The sequence below is a fragment of the Cinclus cinclus genome, chromosome 9 (genome assembly GCF_963662255.1).
Source record: "Cinclus cinclus chromosome 9, bCinCin1.1, whole genome shotgun sequence".
Lineage (NCBI taxonomy): Eukaryota > Metazoa > Chordata > Aves > Passeriformes > Cinclidae > Cinclus > Cinclus cinclus.
In genome coordinates, this window is record NC_085054.1 from 22,093,261 (window position 1) to 22,098,540 (window position 5,280).

Consider the following 5,280-nt stretch of genomic DNA (forward strand, 5'->3'; position numbering starts at 1 on the left):
TAAATCTTATTTTCTTAACAGGAATTGATATTTGGTTGGGGTTACTGTTTAATGTGTTTTATATCATCAGTTAAAAATCGGTCACTAGGGCTGGGCTTAAAGGTGAGTTTTGGGATGTCTCGTGTTAGCTGAAGTCAGCCGGGATGTGGAAAGTTGTAATTTGTGTCAGCTTGGTCTGAGCGCGGGTTTTGGCTGGGGCAGGGTCGATTTTCCTCCCCGTGGCTGGTTCGGGGCTGTTTGGGGTTTGTGCCGGACACGGGGTGATGGTGCGGGGCTCGCCCAGAGCCGGAGCCCTTCTGCTTTTCCTGCCGCTGCTCCGGGAGGAGCCACAGCCGGGACGGGGACCCGGGGCACTGCAGGACGAAGCGCAGCGTGCTCAGCACCTAAGGGGGCAGCGAGAAGAGGGCACATCTGTGGGACGGCGTTTGTCCCCATGACACCGACGGAGCCCTGCTCTCCCGAGGCTGGCTGAGCGCCCGCCCAGCCGTGGGAGCGGGGAATTCACTCCTTGGTTCGCAGAGCTGCGTGCGCGCTTTGCTTTCCCTGTCGATCTGCCTTCGTCTCGACCCGCGGCACTCCTTTTTGTGCCCTTCCCATTCCCCCCCGATCCCGCCGTGTGGGGCTGGGCTGTTGGCTGGGTTAAGCCACGACAGTCGGGTCACTTAGGCAGCCAAGCAGCGATTTTGGGTGTCTTGTCCGGGGTGGTTTTTATTACAGAGCACCTGAATAGCAGAGTGTGCCCAGGACTGTGAGCAGCAGGGGGAGCTCCGGCCGTGCCCATCCCGCGGCTCCTGCTCCGCAATTACTGTATAAAATAATTAACTTACCTGTTTATCATCCCTGATTCCCGCAGTTAACCAGGGCTAGACACTGACCTTTCTTCTTGCAGCTGAACTTTTAGCGTTTTTAATAATTAAAGCTTCGGAGATGATAGGCATTTACCTAAATACTTCATAGAAAAGAAAAAAAAACTTACTATAGGCTTTTCTGAGTTTTCTGGATTAACTACAGATGCATTCTTTTTTTACTGAGATCCTAAATATTACTGCACAGCTATAGGAAGAAGCAGCTTTTTACACCAAAGCATGGTGCTTGCTTTGCTACTGTCTAATTAAGGAGTTCATTTTATAATCCCAGATGAACCACAGGAATTCTGGAGCTCAAATTAAGAATTTGGAGCAACTTGACTTGAAAACTTCCTATATGCTTTCAAAGGCAAGTTGGGAATAACAATTCTGTTCTTCTTCTAGTGTCCTAACTGATGGCTAGAATACTGGTCATTGTGTGATTCCTCCCTTTTAAGTTGTAGAGATAAAGTAAAATGTGGAATAATTTTTTGGCAGGTTCTGCCATTAAAACATAAAACCCTAAAATGCATCATGTTCTTAGGCTCTGCCAGTCCTTGATGAGTTGTGCTGAGGGGACAGCTGGCTCCGTAAGTGGCTAGGGCAGGTGGTGGCAGAACCACAGGGAGTAGGTTTTGCAGTGGAGGCTTTGATAAAGATGTGTGGGGGCCCAAGAGAAGCTCCTGGGAAGCCAGCTGAGGTGAGAACTTGTTTTGTGGTTTGATTTTTTTGTTGTCGTTTTGTGGGTATTTGTTAGTGTTTTGTTTTCTTTTTTTTTTTTTTCCTTATCCACAGTGTGAATCAGTGTATTGTTATTCTGTTAGGCTATTAATATCTAAACTCTCCTCTGTGATATGCTGACACTAGGTACTTTTCTGTATAGGAAGGAATCAGTCAATGCAGGCTCTCTGGATTGCTTTCAGTCTTCAGGATGTAATTTGTTGACACATTATCTTGTTCTACTCTGTATGCTCTTCAGTTTAGGAGACACATTTCATACATGAAACTGCCACCTGCCAGAAGCTCAGTGTCACTTGCTACAAGGCAAGGTTTAAAACTCCTGAGAAGGATGATTTAAACCCTATTTTCAAACTTCTTTTTCTATCAACAGTATGTATGTGGGAGACATTCTTGGGTTTTATTTATATCTGCAACCCAAGTATATTCCGTTTATATTTATTTTAAAAAAACTTGGACAAAACTTAAGGTTTCCAAAGAAAAAATAATTTAGTACCTCAATGTGAAACTCTTCCTCTTTTCCCTTCACTTCCCCTTCTTCTTGCCCCCAGCCACTACTTCAAGATCATGTGCAAGAAAAGCCAGTTCTAGTTTGTGGCTTTGCAAGTTTTCAGGACTTTTTTTGGCAGTGTTATCTAACGTGTTATAATTTGCTGGGAGATGAAAATCTTCATATCATAAAGATTCCTTAATTATCTAAATAGGCTTTTCTTTATGGGAATCTTCCAGTGTTGTGGTATTTTCTAGGCTTCTTTGATTTAGCTACTGGGGTACTGCTGCTAATGGTGATAGAAAACTCATGATTACACTGCCAGTGTGCATTTACACAATGCTAGAGAAGCTTCATGAACATAAAGGAACATTCTGTCTATCTGTAATGGTATTCCCATTTAAAAAGATCCTTCTTTCCTTCCTTCCTTCCTTCCTTCCTTCCTTCCTTCCTTCCTTCCTTCCTTCCTTCCTTCCTTCCTTCCTTCCTTGACATTTTCTTCAAAAAATAAAGTTTAGTTATAAGCAGATGGCTTTTGTGGCTGTGGTGTTGCAGGCAAACAGGAAAGTGATGCCCCATGAGAGGTTTCTGACCATGGACACGTGGTGGTCTTAGAGCAAAGGGAGATAAAGAGGAAATCTGATGCAAGGACCATGATGGATGGAGTTGGGTCTCATGCATACCTCTCCCCAAGTCCTCCTTGCCTTTTTATTAGTTTCCCTCCTCACAAAGGAATGTACAGAAGACACTTTTCACTAATTGAGAGGATATCATTAGTTTCTAGTATAAATATTTAAAAATATTATGGATGTGTGTTAGTAATTTAACACGTCTTTAGTTAAAAACACATTTTGGCAAAAGTGCTGAGACTGACTTCTACCTCCCCTTTCACTGTTAGGTAAAAGCTCATACAGCTCCATCTGTCACTCCTTTGCATGTGATGTTTTTCCCAGTGCTTAAAAATGGAGTTGGATTCATTACTCTTCCTACAGGAATGTGTTGTCCATAGTGAGTTTCAAGTGTAGGAAGAGAAGCTACTGGAATATGTGTTCCTAGGGTAAAACAGAGTGTCACTGAAATATTTTTCTCAAGGAAATGGTTATGGATTAAGCCAGTGTCCTCTCTGAGATGCAAAGGGGCAATCAGGACCAGCCTAACCAAGAGAAGAAAAGAACAAAGTGGTGATCTGTCAGGAGTTGATGGAGAGCCGTGGAAGGGAAGGACCAGCCCCTTGGAATTAGATGCATAATGGATTTCCAGTAAATGAATACCTGAGCTCTTGCAAAAGGAGTCAGCCTGAGCTGAAATGATTCCTGTCCTTGTCTGCTCCTTTTGTACTCAAGGGTAGGGTAAGATGGTGAATTCTTGATCAAGCTTCAAGACAGAACAATTCTGTGAGAGTCTCACAGTCTCTCTCTGTTCTGTGAATAGTGGAAGAATCAGCTTCAGATTGTCATGGATTAAGAGTTTCAAAACACCCAAAAACTGAAATGGTAGAAGTGTTTCATTATTTTAAAAAACACTAATTTTCTTTTAGGGGTCTATATGATATAAAGATTTGGTGACACATCGAGTCTGTCACGAAATAATAGTAATGTCATATTGCCACCCTGACAAAGTAATTCCTCAAAACACCTAGTTAATGCTTTTAATGGTGTATCTCTGCTTTCTGGCTCTGGTCTGCCATTATACCTGCCAACCTACCTCCTCCCTTTGCAGATGATTTCTAAAACTGACACATTTATGTCTCCCTTTATAAATTCTTCATTTCCCCCGCCCCCCTTTTTTCCCTCTCCTCTCACAGGTTTAAAAAAAGACAATTCAATTCTAAATTGTTTGAAAAATTGGCAGCAAAGTCACCCTAGCAGTATAGCAAAGAGGCAGAAGTACAGAGGAGTGGAGAATCCTGGCTTTGTGGATTTCTCCTCACATACCAGACTATTTAAATCTGAAGTGTATGCTGGCCTTGAAGTGGATCTCCAAGAGAACTCTTTAACAAAGCTGCTCATTCCACATAACAATATTTTTTTATATGTTTAGAAAACTCTGAGCTTCTTGCTTGGTTTGGTTTTTCAGGAGAGGATAATAGTTTCAAGGTCAAGGTTGCTTGAGGTTGCTCAGGGTTTGGTGTAAATTCAAAACAGAATGGACTCTTAGAAAAGCTCTAGAGTCCTACAGTCAATTCCATGGTGTCCTTCTGAATCTGTTCCAAGGACCCAATCTTTTATGTGCTGCTTCAAATATTGTGAGTGGACGCAATAATACCTCTTCCCCTTCCTGATCATTACTGATTATATGTGGAAAAGTTCCTTCACCTTCCAGAGGTTTGGGTTTTCGCCTTCCTAAAATCATGGTAATGATTACAATTTCTATTTTAGGAGTTGAAAACATGACAACAAATTGTTGGCATAATTGTTTCAGGGTCTGAGCAGAAAGCTGTAGCTCCCATGTCCTTAGGAATGCCTCAGTTCTTAAGGAAGCTGTAGCTACAGCTCTCAGCCCAGGCCCTGCAGCAATTATTGCCATCGTGTCTCCCTAATTCCTCCTGCCCTGCCTGACCTGTGCCACTTGAGCAGCCATTTCGCTTCCCAAAGTCCTTAATCAGTTCCCACTAGAGGTGCCAGCCCTGAGAGACCAGTGCTGGGCCAGGACCTTTAGTATGGATGCCACCAGAGACACACCAATGAAGATTAACTGCTCTTAGTTAAGTTTTTAAAGAAAGTCTTTTAGCTGTTTGAAAAGAGACTGGGGGTTGCTCCAAACACCTAAAAGTCTTTTTTTCTTCAATGTAACACGTCAGTTTACCTCGACTGCTGCTGCAGAAGCCCTGCCTGTATCAAAAGGTGCAGAGCCATCATAATGGAGATGTAGAAATGTTAGAAACTGTGGCTGAGATTCAGCGTTTAAGGAACTGTCCCAGTCTCCCCAAAATTCTTATCCGTAGGAGACCAGGGAAAGGAGTAAGCCAAGAAGGGGAGAGAAGTAGGAAGAGAGGTAAATAGGGTGGCACACACACAGGGTGAAGGCTGTGCAAGTCCTCTCCCTCCATCTCCAATTCAGCCCCTTAAGGTAGTTATCACTAATTCCCAAAGCTCTGGAAAATCAAACTGTTTCCATGTTTACTGTTCTCTAAGCTATTCCTTCTTTCGGCAGTCAAATAATTTTTATGTTCTGTCCCCTTAGACCAGAAACACCTTGCAGCATTGG